The sequence below is a fragment of the Cygnus olor genome, chromosome 6 (assembly GCF_009769625.2).
Source record: "Cygnus olor isolate bCygOlo1 chromosome 6, bCygOlo1.pri.v2, whole genome shotgun sequence".
Lineage (NCBI taxonomy): Eukaryota > Metazoa > Chordata > Aves > Anseriformes > Anatidae > Cygnus > Cygnus olor.
In genome coordinates, this window is record NC_049174.1 from 33,487,470 (window position 1) to 33,503,162 (window position 15,693).

The 15,693-nt window shown below is 39.3% G+C and overlaps 1 protein-coding gene across 36 annotated transcripts in view; it reads left to right on the top strand.

Moving 5' to 3' along the window:
* The window catches only part of R3HDM1 (R3H domain containing 1), an 81,029-nt gene that overhangs the window by 8,715 nt on the left and 56,621 nt on the right, over positions 1-15,693 (top strand). The window contains exon 3 of one of the 36 annotated variants that reach the window (XM_040561529.1): positions 2,494-2,538. The exons of the other annotated variants lie outside the window; for them this stretch is intronic. The gene's annotated coding sequence lies outside the window, so the exon portion shown is untranslated. The remainder of the gene's footprint in view (positions 1-2,493; positions 2,539-15,693) is intronic. 36 annotated transcript variants of the gene reach the window in all.

Consider the following 15,693-nt stretch of genomic DNA (forward strand, 5'->3'; position numbering starts at 1 on the left):
TCTTTCAACTTCAATTTCAGAAGTGCTGTAGTGGTTTTCTCCTGTTCTGCTCTTGTTCTTCTATTTATATGGATAATGAACCTTTTGTAAGCAAGTTCTGACTCAGGCCGGTAACTCATGTTTCTGACTTTGAAGAGTTGCTTTTTGTTGGTCAGTCTGTTGTTTATTTGGTTTTTCTCTGTTAAATTTTTCTCTTCCTCTGCATTTATTCATGCAGCTAAATTTGCAGTTCTTCCTTTTAAAGGGCTTGCCGCCTTCTCAGCTCCTTCTCCCTTTGCCCTGGGGAATCTGTAATGAGGATAGTTGCATAGGTATCTTAAAGAAGAATACTCAAGTAAGCTACATATGTAACTTAAAAAAAAAAAAAAAAAAAAAGCACATAAAATTAGTCAAGATTTTTCATATATAGTATTTTAACTGGTATATCTATATAAAGAAATGATGCCTCAAGGCCAGGCTGATTATCCTCAATCCCTGGATTGCTGCAGCCTGAGGCTGTAACCAAGTCCCTGCCCTGAACTGCCTGTAAAGGTGAAGCCTTTTGGTCAGAGAAATGAGGGTTTCTAATACTTCCTGATAGCTTCTCTGTTAATTTCTAATAATAATACTTCTTTGCTTGAATATTCTGTAAAGATGGCTAAGATTGATGTATTCATCAATGAAGCAGTGGTGAAGTTGCTGTCTGTTTAAAGCCACTCCTTTCCTCATCTCACCTTTGGTGTCACAGAGGGTGTCTGTAGCAGTAACCTTCTGGTCTGCTCCCCTTTCCTCAGTGTTAGGGAATGTATAAACACCCTAAAAATGTGAAAATTGCCTTTCCAGCAAATTTTTCTTTCCTGTTGCTTTAAGCTTTGACAACCTTTCTGCCCCCAGTTAGTGTGTGTATGCAGGTGTTTAGCTAGGGGAAGGGGTGTTTGGTATTTGGGTGCTGAGGTGAGTGTTTTTTTCTGTCATGTTTACTTGGTCATCTGATCTTTGTGGTATTTTTGAAGAAAATAAAGGTACTTTTTTTTTGTCTCGCTCATGCATTTTTACTTGTCTCTAAACTAGTTTTCCAGACATTTTTCAAATAAATTCACTAAATTCTTATGCACTGTATTAGTTTCTCATCTAAACATTAAGCAGTAAGCATTTGAGATGCTTCTGAGTGTAGATTTATTGGTGGCAGCCTTTGTCCTATATTCATGCTTTTATAGCACGTTGGAATTTTCTTTTGAAACCCTCATTGTGTCTGCTCTTATTCTTTTCCTTCTAAAGAGAGAGATGCTTATGCGGTGTTTGATCCCAGTAAATTTCTTTAACATGTAGCTTTTTGTTTCACTGATTACACCATGAAAGAGGAGGATATGCCATCACAGTCATCACAAAAAAAAAAAAAAGAAACTTAGTACAAAAGTTAGCAACCCTTTCTTGAATGAGCCCTCTACTTACTAACAAAATGAGATCCCTTTCAAAAGTAGGAGTAACAAGATGGCAGAAAGCGATGTTCTGTGTTTGTTTGTTCTCAGTTGGGGAAAGGAGGAATTGGCTCTTCATCTCCCTGTGCTTGGGCCTGAGCAATTAGGCTGCTCTCCTGATGATATGCTTTCACAAGTGTTCATTAAGAAGCAGCAGGATGCTGATTTTACTCTACTTTTCTGTGTCACCAGGATTTTCAGTTTAGCAATAGAAAATCATGCTTAAGCAGCTGTTGGATCAGGCCATCGTATTGGTGAGGCAGTTGTCTTCTGTTTTCCCTCTGACGAGAAAGTTGAACAAAGGAATTCCCAAGATTAAACTGCAATGCTGGATGCTGGATCGTAAACCCATTTAGACTGAAGCTTCTGCAGAGACCAGTAGCTTGTTTACAAACAATTCAGGAGGACTAACTATAAGAATCAGATAATTTAATTTTCTGTGAGTTAAACTATCTCCACTGAATGTTAAATTATCTCCACTACTTCTTGAGTTGTGGATTCTGCAGAAGAAGGATGGTTTTAGCTATAGTTCAGTTCAAGAAGCTTTGCTGGCATGGAAGCTTTGTTGATGAGACTTGACCAGATGTAAACTCCTTGTTGGGAGATTTCACTGAATGAACTTCTGTTTAAAAACTATTTCTAGCTGTCTATGGAGTACTCAGGTCTATGGGGCTGACACACGTGATATGGCAATTTTATGGGGGGTCAGTTCTAGGGCTTGACCTGCAATTAATGCACATTAATTGAAAATCTGCTGAACTAAAATGATTGCATTTAGTAAATAGAGATGTTTCATGAAGAATGGAGTTCTCAATTCATCAAAGTGATATCAAATAATTTTATCTACTTTGTACTATGTTTTTGCAACGTGTTTTGATTGTCAGCTTTGTAAAACAGCTTTGTAGTTTGTAGTTACAAACATTAAAGTACATTCCTTTTATAGCATATGAATTTATATCTCAATGCATAAACCATGTTAATCTCCAGAATTTGGGAATATTGCTTAAAATAACCACAGTATTTATTATTTTATTAGTGTTTAAAATGGACATCTGAGATCTGTGACAAAAAGCCCCCAAAGGTAGGTAGAGCAGATTTTTATTTGCCTGTCTCCTTATGGTCAACTTGCAGGGAGCATCAGCTCAGTTCTATAAAAAGTTACAATAGTTACCTTTGAGTATATTGAGCAAAAGAATGGTCGTGGCTGGCTGTGGGCAGGTGCTCAGCTCATTGCAAGCCAGTTAATCAGGGACTTGGCTGGCAAACCAAAGGAAGGAATGTAAATTTGTGTTGAAGTTCTAGTAGCACGTTGTTACCAGAGTTGAATAAAGGTTTTAAAGCAACAAAATCTTGCTGAGTCTTGCTGCCATCGCTTTTGGAGATCAACAGCAGACTATCTCTAGGCTCTGCATAAAGATCCCCCGCCACAGCAGGGATTTTTCCACAAACGAAATGCTGTGTGTGTGTGTGCACGATGGATAAAGTACAGCCAGTTCTTCTCAAATGTGGGCCTTAGATCCTAATTGCTTAGTTTGTCCTGTCCTTCTGGAATTAATATTGAATCAGTACAAGGATAATCTGAGACTGAACTTTGGGTTTAGCTTGGGTTTAGGAAACTCTTCTTCTAGATCATTCATCAGATAGCTCAGGATTTTATGCGAAATTACTGCTAGTGTCTCTTTATGCTGGAGCCACGAGTCTCTTTTGTTCAGCCTAGTGATCTTGCCTTACATATCATGTTCAGCGATAAAGAGATGCGTGTTTGGAACTCGAATAAATATTCTAGACAGGATATATAGTATTTCCATTTGTAGTGATGGAATAAGGCTATTGCTTTTATAAATCTCACTATTCAGAAGCGCGTATGAATAATTCAGTCGGGAGCCTAAGATCTTCCTATATTGCAACCTGCTCATTATTCGGGATTTCTCGTTACAGTCTGCTGTTGCCTTAGCAACATTCTGAAAATTAGGATTGCATCTCTGAAAAAGCTTTTGTTTATCTAGCCCAGCCCGCTCTCTGCTCTGTAATATTGCAGGATGCATCTCAAGTGGATACTCTAGGTCCCAGCCGTCGTTGTTTAAAAAATAATGATCTCCTCCTAGGTGGCATTAATTGAAGATTGTTCTCCTTTTTTAACTATTCATAGATATTAAATATGCTGATTTACCTTAAAAGTCCCTTTAGTGGCTGATAATGTCCTTCCATTATGTCGTTTGAGTAGAGATGCTTTACTATAGGGATGCGCGAGAAAGTGAAAATCCCCTGTTGACTCCGGTCATTCTTCTCAGGGCTCTTCCCTCTCCTTCCTGCTCTCTCTTCCCTCCGTTTCCCCTCTCCCTGTTGCCTTTTACATGAGAAGCCAGAGCTTCTTTAGCTTTGAGTGCTTTGGGATTTAAAAAGACCTTTCCTTTTACTCACGAAGTTAACATTAGACAGATTTGCGGAGGGGGGAGGATGTTAACAAAGTCCAAGGAAGTGTTAATGCTGCAGCTAACAGAAGTCTCTCTCAACTTGAGCTCTTGCTGTTACAAGTTGAACATGTTTCTCTCACAAGATGTACCAACACCATTTACTTCTGGAACAAAATGAAGGGGTGGAGCTGATATTCTGGACCTTTTTCTTTTTGGAAGGGAGAAAAATAAATTGAAAAACAACATTAAAAATATCCAGCTTCCCAAACGCTCTCCCCTGTCACTAAACAAGAGAAAAGCCCCCCCAGTCTTTTCCCCAGCCCCCCTTCTATATGTGGTTCAGACCCTCATTCCCAGTTGTGTTGTCACTTGGTTCAGCCCTACAGCTGCTAGTTCCTTTCTGTTGGTGTGGAGGGAGCACGAACCTGCCCCGAAGGGCGCTGGTCGCTCTTGGTCTTCCTGACCTGTTGATCTTCAGGTGTGAATAATAAAGAGGGCTTGTACTGAATTGGCAAGCTGTAGTCAAACTGCACTTCAGAAAATTACTTATTTGTCTGGATAAATCAGGTCTCCCTTGGTTTAAGCTAATACATTCCTTAGTTTTTTACCTCTGAAATACTTGAAGCTTGGGACTGATGAGAGGAGAAGTTGCTCTTCCTGATCTCAGTTGAAGCCTCCCCCTTTCCAGGCTTTCCTAGCGTTAGGCACCTGGCAGCTGAAGGCCAGCTCCTGCTCGTAGTTGTTTGGGATTCTTTGGGGTGATAACCCAGCAATTTGAAGTCAGCTTCCCAAACAGGGGCTTTTACAAGTATGAGAGAAAGTATGTTGCTTGGGTTTTTGTTGTCTTGGGAGTGAATGTTGTTATTTGGGAACTTCTATTTCAGCTGTCCCTTTGTAGAAGATAACAGTGGTTTAGAAGAAAACAGCTTCCTACAGGTCCCTATTCTCACTTTTTTTGCCTTCACAAACCTGCTCAGTGTATCTTTTTGCTGGAATAGACAAAAACTTGGTTTTATTGGTAGCTTGATAATGTTTTTACCAAAAAATTTTGTTTTCTCTCCCCACACTCACCTTTCCCCTCAGTATTTCCCCACCACCACCTAGCCCGATGTGAATTGCTCCTTGTTTTTGAATAGCGTGGCCTCACGTACCTTATGGATACCAGATTTTGTTTTGAAAAAAATGGTGGGAGTAAAATGGAAAACTATATCCAGTGACAACACTAATGGTGTTTTTTGTTTTTTTTTTCTGAGGGTTAATACTTCAAAAGTTTTTAAACCTACGTTATCGTCTGGAACCTTCCTATGTCTGACCCACTCTGTCAGTTCACTTACCCAGTTGCTTATGGGGAAGCTCAGGCAAAAATTATCAGAGATGTTACTTTTTATTACAGACTGTTGTGTGTTTTTCATTACAAAAAATAACATGAACATCATGTGCCTGAGAGGCTATTACAGCATATTGGTTTTGCTTTTGGCACTTAGAATGACCTTAAACCCCAAACAGCAAGTGAGAAGTAGCTTAACTTTTTGCTCAGCTAACGCCTGACCATTTGGATGAAAACATCTAGAAGCACAATATTTAAACAAGCCTGAACTTTAAATTTCTCCTTAACTGTAGTTTATATCAAGATATGAGTGCACAACTAGACATAGCATGTTCATTAGGCTTGCACCAATTTACCATCTTCAGTCTAAATTTGCAAATGATTTTTTTTAACTTTTTTTTAATCACCAATGCAATAGGTTAGATGGTTTGTGGAGAAAATGTGAAGGTCTTGAAAGAGCTATAGCCATTTTTAGTAATAACAGGTTGAGAATGTTCAGTAATAGGAACAGCTGGGGGTGGAAGGACAGATTACGGTGATAAAACCTGTATCTGACAGAACTAAGTAACTGATCTTTTAGTCTGTAGCCGATTTTGTGATGTATTCTCTCCTTTGTTTAGCATGAGGCATTTTTCAGTTGTTTGCTTAAACTGCAGAAATTATACTTGATTTAGTTTATTAAACAGCAATGTTTTCTCTAGATCTCAAAAGTCAGTCTGTGTTTGAATGTTATGTGGGTGTTTTTCTTCCAGGTTATGGAAACAGGCTAGAGCTTCAACGGGTGGGTCTTTCTTTTCCCCTTTTTGTACAGCACAACTATCCAGGTCTCAGAAAGAGAAAATGATGGCTTTTTAAATATGTTCCAGTGTGCCTTCTAGAGAATAAAAAAATAGGTATTTTTTGGGTGCTTTTCTTCATCTCTAAGCACAAACTTCAGGATCAGAATTAAGGCAATGGATGACAGCCTCAGTAACTTCAGGATCATCCTCTACTGGAATTTGCGTTCTGTTAATTCTTCCTCATCATTTGACAGAATTGTGGTGCATTCCTCCCCCCCGCCCCGAAAAGTCTGGTCATGTGACTGTTAGTTTTATAGAACTGTAAATAATTATTTAATTATGTAATTGTAAACAACACCAAATGTTTACTTACACCCAGAAACATATTTGATATTTATCCAGTAGGTTGTTTTAAGTGCTTGTAAAGAGGTCTTTAGTCTTGAATTCTGCAAATGCTAGAAGCATTTTTAGCTTGTTTTTAACTGTATCCAGTACTCTAGGCTTTTTAGTTAACAATAAGACAATCTTTATCAACAATCAGCCCTACAGGTGGGCCCACCAGACAGACAGCGCTTATCTCAAATCTATTGTCCAGAAGGAATTTGAAATATAATTGCATTTAAGAGTAGATGTGCGTAGTCAGTGTTTTGGGGTTGTTTAAATTTAGGGCTGTGGCTTAAGGCCTGCTGTATTTAGATCTGTGCATCACTTTGTCATTACCAGAGCTAATTGGTGACTAGATCTTAAACAGCAGTAAAATTTTCATTTCTGCTAGTAACAAAGAGGATACATTTCACTTCTTGGAACGAAATAAAAACTGCAGAGAAAGATGTTTATTATCGTAAGTTCATTTAATTCTAAACTGTGCTTATGGCGCAAAGTGATGAAACTGCAGCACTTGACAATTTGTGCTTCCTTGGAGGGGCAGGGGTTTGTAGTGAGGTTATGGGGTGCAAACACAAATTAGGCATTCATGACCAGTCTGGAGTAATGTAAGCTCTCTAACAGTGGAGATTGGGATATTTCTGTTCAATCAAATGTCTAGAGATTTGTTGGAAGTTCAGAAGAGACAAACTCAAGATCAGTGAAGTGGATGAAACTTGGTGTGATGAAAAGATGGCTTCCTTTGGAACCTTTGTTCTGCTCATGTGGCTAGGCCAAATGTTACATACTGAAGTCTCTCTCTCCCTCATGTAACTGAGACAAGGTGGGCTATTTTCTTTGGGTTTATAGGTAAACTTCATTTTGGAATTGGGGTAAGTGGTCTACTTAAAGTAGCCCATTTTAATTTTTTTTTTTGAAAAAAAAAAAAAAAGGCTTTTTCCTTTATCAAGCTTTCTCTTAACTAGTCTGTTGGTCCGGAAGGTTGCTATGTATCCCACTCTGCATCTACAAAGAACTCATTTTCTTCTTCATTCATTCTTGCTAAAAGCAAAGGTTGTCTTTAGATAACATGTTTCAGTGTGTTAACTGCATGCCTCCTCCTCCAGAAGTTTGCATCCCTCCTTTTTGGTCCTGAAAATGTAAAGGCCTGGAGATCATAGTATGTGGGTCAGATACCAGTCTGGGGACACTTTGTGGTGCACTTTGGCCACTTACTGCGTTGTGTAATTTTTTGTGTTTAAAAAGCATAAATAAATACTAATTTCCCCTATCGCTTGTCTTTAGGGTTTCAATGCAACCATCACAGGGAGTATTCTTTTGTCAGGAGAATGGTTTTGAAGGGGCTGTCCCTCTGTGGCATATCTTTGCTCTTCTTGAGCAAGCCTGGAGAAATCTTTCCTTCTTTAGTAAGCATCTCATTGTTTTCTAGACAGTTTTTCATTTATCTCTTGACTATCTGTCCTTTGTGTTTGTGTGTTATTGCTTTGAAATTTAAATTTAATTGAACTTTGCGTATTGTTTTCTGAGCTTATAATGCTTATTCTGTAAGATAGTTTTCTGCAAATGTAATTGTGTATTTGATAACATACAATTTGCACGTGTTCTTAGCTGATCTTCAACTATGTTAGGGTTGCTAATGTTCCGGTAAACTACCCCAAAGTGCTCCAACGTGTGTTTCTAGGATATAAGCTTAGGATAAGTAGAAACTTATTGCTCCTGTGTCATTTCTTGTTTAAGAGAAACATTAAGGTGTTATTTTTATGATATACAGTTCAAATTATTTTCCCACTTCACATGCTTTAATGAGTTCTTTCTGTGTTCTTTTACATGTAGTTGTATCTGGCATAATTTCTGTGGAAAGACATTCAGAGAGCTGTAGACACGTCATCAAGTGAGCATTTATGCAGTATGTTTCCTAGGCAGGAATACTTTGGGTAGCTATTGTTCCCTCTCTAAATCCCGTTTTCCTTTTTAATATTAAGCACAGATGTCCTGAAGAGTATTTTAATATTAAGCTGTAATTTATTTCATGTCTCTTAAGGAAAACTTTGATTGTTGCAGGCATTGGTGGTTTTCTTTTGGTTTCAATATAGTGTTTGTAAGGAAACCCTGTGAAGGGATTAAAAGTTTTTTTTTCTGTTAGCAATTGTAATAACTAAATCTGCATTTTGGGATCTTCCGCTGTAGAGTACCTCTTTTCTTTCTTTTTCTCCCCTCACTTCAGCAGTGTTTTCCCATCTCCCACTTTAATGAAATCCACCACTAAAACCACACGTTCCTGCACCAGTCTATATGGAAGAGCAGCAACTGAAAGAGAACAACCGGATGGGAAGGAAAGGAGAGTGGAGTTGAACAGATGGTACAAACTTCAGTAGGAGGGGTTCAAATCCACTCTCGCTACAGCGATGGGGCAGAAAAGATCCTAGATATTAAGCTAACATTTTGCACCTACTTAATGCAGGTGTTGAATGTTTCCCTACGCCCATTTTGAAATTTAAATAAACGAAATGTTCTGGTTTTTTTATTGCCTTTCTTATTAGCTTATATTTGTAACAATATGTAAAAGGGACACCTTTTAGTAGATTGGAGCTGATGGAAACTAACTGCAGACAGTCTTGTGGAATACTGTACTAGTAGCCAGATTGTACTGATGCCTTCATATTGACACTTCCATTTTTATTTAAAATTCTGCAGCTTTAAAGATACAGGCCATTTTATTATATTGATTCCTAGTATAAATGTTTTAGTTAACTTTGTCATACCTCTGTAAGGTGTTTTTTTTTATTATTCAGAAGTATTTCTGATGATGGTAGTAGTTAATAGAACAATTGGCCATTGGTATACATCACATCTTCCAGTTGTTTGACTGTTTTTAAGAATCTATTTCTAATTATCTGCTGTTATCAGCAAGACTGCAATTTATAGAACAGTTACAGAAAGGGAAGCTGTTAATATGAAGCTTATTTCATAGTGCTGATACACATCTGAAGTCTTAAGAGGAGCCATCCCATGGTGCTAGTGTAGACAGGGTATAATAGCAACTACCAGCCTGCTTTGATCTTAGAAATTGGAAAAGTAGGACATTCTAAGCCATCAGATACATGGTCTAACGCTTTCAGGAGAGAAAGCTATTACAGAATCTCCGCTGCTGGAAATAATGAGAAACAGTGAACTTCTGGAAAGAGAGAAGATTATCTCTGTTATCTGTGTTATCTAATAGAAGCTGGACAGCTAGAAGGTGGGGATTATGTGAAGTGCCTTGTGGAATTCACTGAAGGCTTTTTTTTTTCTTCTTATATACACTCCTGCTGAAGGGTGAGCTTCTAGTTACAGGCAAGTGTGAGAACGTGACCGCTATTCCAATTTTTAATCTATCAGATCAGACCAATGAAATTGTGGAAGGGGGGGGGAAATTGTTTTGCTTTACTTATGAAAAATATTACAGACCATTCCATCCTCTCCTGTAGGATGGCAGCCTCCAGGATAGGAGTTAGAAAAGCTAATAAAAGCCAAAAAGAAGTAAGTATCTGATGTGCTCTCGATACTACAGTCTGAGGGTGTGGAAGTTTCAGGGAAATCAAGGAAAATTTTCTGAGACACAGTGTGGAATATTACACAGTGGATTATTGCCCAGTTCTCCTTGGTTTGCCATTGGTGCTTCTTTGTTTCCTCTTCAGTGTTAGCTGTAGCATGTTGCTGATATTACTAATTAAAAAAAATAAAACAACAAAAAGCCACTAGACTCAGCTGGTGAGAGATGACAGCAGAGCTGCATGGAGTGAGCGCTACCCCCACTTTGCAGCAGTGGGGGAATGGGAGCTTTAAAGGTAGAGCACAGAGGTGGCAGAAGAGAACACCAAGGATGGTTTAGACCTGTAACAGGCAGTAGCAGCCTCAGTACCGAAAGATCTTTTTGTCTGTTTTTTGCCTCCCCTCCGTGGAGCCCCAAGTGAGAAACACTGCTGTGTTTGCCTTCCAGCCTGACTTGGTATGCGGCAGCTGGAGAGCCAGCGGTGCAGCCAGGGGTTGTCGTTCTGCAGAAGTACTGTTGAGCTGTGTGGTGGTGCTACAGTACGGACGGGGTGGTGATAGCAGCTTCTCACAAGAAGATGAGAGAAGCCTGGTACTGACTTTGGAAGTAGGATAATTAGCATATCGTACTAGCTGTCTGTCTTTTTTCTACCCTTCTGTTTGACAGCGTTTTTCTTCTTTACTTGTGTTCTGATAGCAGCTGTGTGCCAGTTCAGAAAATATCATGGCATTTGTACTGCTGAGGAAAAAACTGCATTTAGCTGCTAGCACTGGGAACTAACTTACTGATATTTTGTTGTAGTTATGTTCACAGTGTCAAACCAAAGATCTAAAAATATTTAGAAAGGAAGATAATATCTTTCAAAATGGTTTTATGCTACTTTTGTCTCAAATATCAGAATTTATTTTAGCGTAGAACAAATTTTTATTCTGGGAGCAGTCTTGCTGTGTTAGAGAATGGTAATAGTACAAGTGATTACAATCCATACAGCCATCTTACAGCACAGTCACGGCTTCTGATGCTTTATCAGTTGCTTGTGAATTGCTAACGAGGAGCTCGCTGTAGGCTCCGTGCATGCTGGTGGTGGTGCATGGTGACGTGTGGGTGCCACTGGCAGCACGGCGCTCTGCTCTTGCTTTCCTATTGTCTGAGCGGCTTCAGCCAGTGCCTCGACTGCTTCAGCATGGCCCTGCCAGTGCCCGGGCATCAGCTGAGTGCCTGTGCTGTAAGCTCCCTAAAAGTGCAGACAGCCTCCTATGAGAAGTGATGGAAAGTATGCCTTCAGGGACTGCGTAGGGATGTAACGTGCCTATAGGATGCAGGTATGTCAGTTCAGAAGTAGTGCTTAAATAATACCTGAAAGGAGGAGAAGAAAATGTCTGCAGACAAACCACAGTTTGCATTTGGTTTTCCTTTTTGCCACAAAGCCGTTTTAAGGCCTCATCAATTAACACAGATGATTGGTGCCTAAATCTCTTTTCTGTAAACATTTAACTTTAAAATAATCCTTTTTCTTATATCATCTGGTTTAATAATGGCATTCTTGCTAACTCTTATTTATTGCTTATTCAAGTGGTGCTAGGATTGGAAAACCTTTATGAATTGTTCTGACAAAACCAGACAGTTTCCTAGTTTGCAAAAATGGAGGTGTCTTTTTAACAGTGCTACTGGTTTTTTCCATTGGAATGAGTAACTGTAAGTAAGATTGAGATTTTTTTTGTGAAAACCTTTGGACTGAATAGACTTCAAATCAAGATAGCAAGACTATTTACAGTAGGCTACACAGAAATCTGTTTTCCTTTGCAGGACGTTGACAACTTTATTGTGGACTAAATCTCCTTTTCTTGAGATACCAAATAGTTTTGGGTGGTTATTTAAAACTTGTGGCAGTTGATTTCATGGAGATCAATGGTCACTTCAATTTTTTGAAGTTTCCTCACTGACACAGCAGACATCAGAATTCCTATGGCTTTGTCATAGACTGAACACTGCTAAAGGATCAATGCTTATTAGGTAGATGGTTTTAAAACTTTGATTTGGTATTAACTGATATTTATAATGAACGGATCTTTGTTTTGTTTTTTTTTTAAGCTGCCAAATAATATATGTGTGTGTCTTGTGTCTGTGAAGTAATATTTAGTGAAGCTATGGAAATAACGCATAGGTGAGCATATCGATATCAGCCCATGGAAACACTTGTGGCATTTGTCATTTGTTGTCATGTTGTTTCTTCGTCTTTGTGTGAATTTTCTGTTTTTTTTGTTGTTTTTTTTTATATCTTCATTGTACTTTTGCTAGGTGAGACCATAATGGTGTGGTAATTCACCAAGTGTATGACTCTTATCTTGGGGAAGGGGGGGGAAGTGCCTGTTGACGCTTTCGTTTCATAGCTTTTTTTATTACCGAACCTATTTCATAATCTTTAGTATCTTTGGCCCCTAGAGACCCTTTTTTAAAATACCTTTCTCAACATTCTGAGGAAAAACATCGTTCTTACTATTTTGAAGTTGATGTTACGTGTTTAAACAAACTAAGAATAGAAAGTGGGCAGTTGGAGCTTGTTTGAAACGTGAAGTGGCTTGAAGTTGGTGTGGGGATATGGCTGCAGGACTGCATACATCTGCAGCAGAGCTCCCAGAGCAGAAACAGCTTAAGAGCCAGGGGGAGTCTTTCTGCTGCCAGTTAGCTTACATCGTTCAGAGAAACCTAAGCCAGCAAAATCTTTGTCAGCACAGTTACATGTACAGAGCTTTTCTTGGTACAGCAATGTCTTGTGAGAAGGGCATTCATTTTTTTACTTCCCAAGCCAACTGAACTACGGTAGCAAAACTAAAGATAAGCCATGTTTTATTTCGTAGGGATTTCTAAATAGTTTTTCCTCCTGTCTTAGGCATGCAAAAAATGGGGAGGAGGGGCTTGGCTGTTCAATACTTACTTTCTACTAGCCTAATGCTTTGCTGTTTCTAAGTGTGTGGTTTTTGAAAGGGTAATGCTATAATGTTCAGGCTAAATGGCTTTTGTCTGCCAACATAAGGTGCTTGCCTGTGAAACAGTGATATCAAAAATAGTTTTCATCTGTCTTGAAGCCTGTTTCAGAAATTCTTTTCTTTCCCTCTGTCTCCCTCTTCAGCCAAAAAAGCAAGGTGAGAACAGAACTGGTCCTAACATCACTACAAGTTCAAATACCGTATAAACTACTTGGATTATTTCAGTTACTCGAATGAGAGTCGACTAGCCACAGAGTTGTGTTTTATAACAATACACATCAGCTAGTCAAGTTGGTTTTCATCCAACACAATTGTTCAATGTTAGAATTTTAATTTCATCAGCAACCCTGCATCTGTTGAAACATGTGGACTGAACTTTCCTGGTCTGTTGGAGGACATCTGTTGGTCATGATGATGTATAGTTCCCCGAGGCAAACAAGGATTGCATTTTTTTTAGACAGTAGTCTAGTATGCCAGCCTTTTTCTTCTCCTAAATGATTATGGTTGTCTGAATTTTTTATATTAGAAGTGCATATTTTGGCACTGTACAAAACCACCTGAAGTCTGAAAGATATAGTTGTCAGCTGGAAGCAGCTTAGGGGAACCTCTTTGACGCCTTACACTGCAGCAGTGGCTGCATGCTGAGGACTGTTTCGTTCACCAGGAGGAAGCCGGCATGGTTGTTTACTTCCTTGGCTGTACTTGGCTCTGATCGTTCATATCCTAAAAGTCCAAAGTGAAGTCCAAGAATAGAACTAATAAGAGAGCAGCAGCACTGTGTGTGGAGTGGAACGGCTGACCCTCGTGAGGACCCAGTGCTCCAGGTGACTGCAGCAGTGCTGTATGGTGCCAATGCTTTCAGTCAGTGTACATGGAAACCCTCCTAGGGCAGAAATTTCGAGTTACAGATAAAGATCACTCTAGCCTTGCTGGTTCTTAAACTCGTTATTCTCATGTATGCAGGTGTATTCCTGAAAGGGCTATTTTGATATTCTTTGTCACTGTCACATAAGGGTTTCTTTTACATTCAGTAGGGGACTAAGAGTAGGTAAGGTAGGGTTAAAAAGGCTTAGGTTATTGCTCAGAATTTATATATAGATATATATAAAGGGGGGCGGATGCAGACAGGGTGCCAGCTGCATATAATGCATCTTGGCTTCTCACTTGCCTGTTGCTGTGAAAGGTGTCCTCTTTTTTGGCTGTCAGCAGTTCTGTGAACAACGGTAGTGTCCAGCTGATAGCCTGATAACTGTATTATTTTTAAAATTGTTTGGGAGATTCTTGGTTTCCTGGCAAGTTTTGCATGCTACAGAGGTCTTTTAGCGTAATGAACTCCAGGACTGTGAGGACAGGTTTCTCGTTATTTTTTTCTCATGTGCAGCATTATTGTGTTGAAATAATGAAGTGCTGCTCACCTGTACCCAGGGTGCGTAGGTTTGAAGCAGACAGATGCTTGAGAGAGATTTTCTGCCGAATCTTGCTGTTGTGGCTTAAATAAGAGACCAGCTATATAAAGCCGGTGCAGCAAGATTAGCTAGAGCATGCCTAGAGGAGCCTTTTATCAGGTTTGCAACTCTGGGATTTCCTTCTGTCTTCTGCATTTCCTTTGGAGACAGGTTGCTCAAGTAAGGCTGCAAATATCCTGTGCTGAATTCGGTGCTATTTTTGTCTAGTTGGCTTTGGCTTTTTTTAGTGACGTCTACACGCTCAATAGGAGGTAAGGCATAATTTGCACTGACAGGGGAATGTATCCAGCCCTTAATTAATTTTGTAAGAGGCAGAGCAGCTCCGTGGTATGCTTTTGTATTTGCATTCATCATCATACTGTTTCTTTGAAAATCTGATTACTAAATAGCTTGCTAATTGAAACAAATAAAAAGTATCTTCTAATGCTAATGCAGTAAATAGCTTTCAGTTGTCAACTGATTAGTGTGTAACCTAAACATCTCTGTAGATAGCAGCACTGGGAAAAGCATACAGCTTTGATTTAAATGTGGTGAAGTCAGTGCAGCATGGATTCATCTGTACAGCATTTTTCGGTACGTAAATGTAAGCAATCAGGGATTTTTTTGATTCATGCTTCAAAAATGGATAAAGTCCATATTTAAATGCCGTGCTATTAATGATTTCTGCACAATATCATAGCTTAATAGGGAACCTGCCCTAATTCAGGTTCTCAGCAGGACTAATCTCTTCCAAGTACAGGTGCCCAGCATTTTGCTTATCTTTTCGTCTTGGAATTTATCACCAGGCTATCAGGTAATATATAGAATTTTCTGTTTTTTTCCCAAAAATATTAATCTGCACCTTCACATAGCTGTAGTTTAATTGCACTGCTGCTATTGCACTGTCCTTACCTGACCCCTGTTGCAGACCTCAACTAAGTTGCCCCTGCAAAAAGAGGGACGTATGGTTCTTTCTCTGTTCCTCTTGTTGCTAACTTCATGCTGGCTAGCTCTCATAAAAGCCTTCCTGTGCACCACGGGAACTTGGTAGCCAACAAAAACCTACCTTAGCTAATGGCCTTTGTGGTTCTCAGTCCCTTTGTGGTGACTCACGGCAGGGAAGAGTTCAGCAGGTGCAGCGGTAGAGGTGGGACCACACTCCAGTAGCATGGGGCAGAGGGATAGGGGGAAGGAAGAAGTGAGACCTTCGCTTTTTAACAGCAGTGATTTTTGTTGATTTACCTGCCTGAATAACCAGTCTTACTTGCCAAAAGTAACTGTTTCCACTTTGAGTTTGTCTAAGAACTGAATAGAGGTGGTGATCCTCAAGAACTAAGCAGTAGCTGGATGCAGTAATTCTCTTTTCGT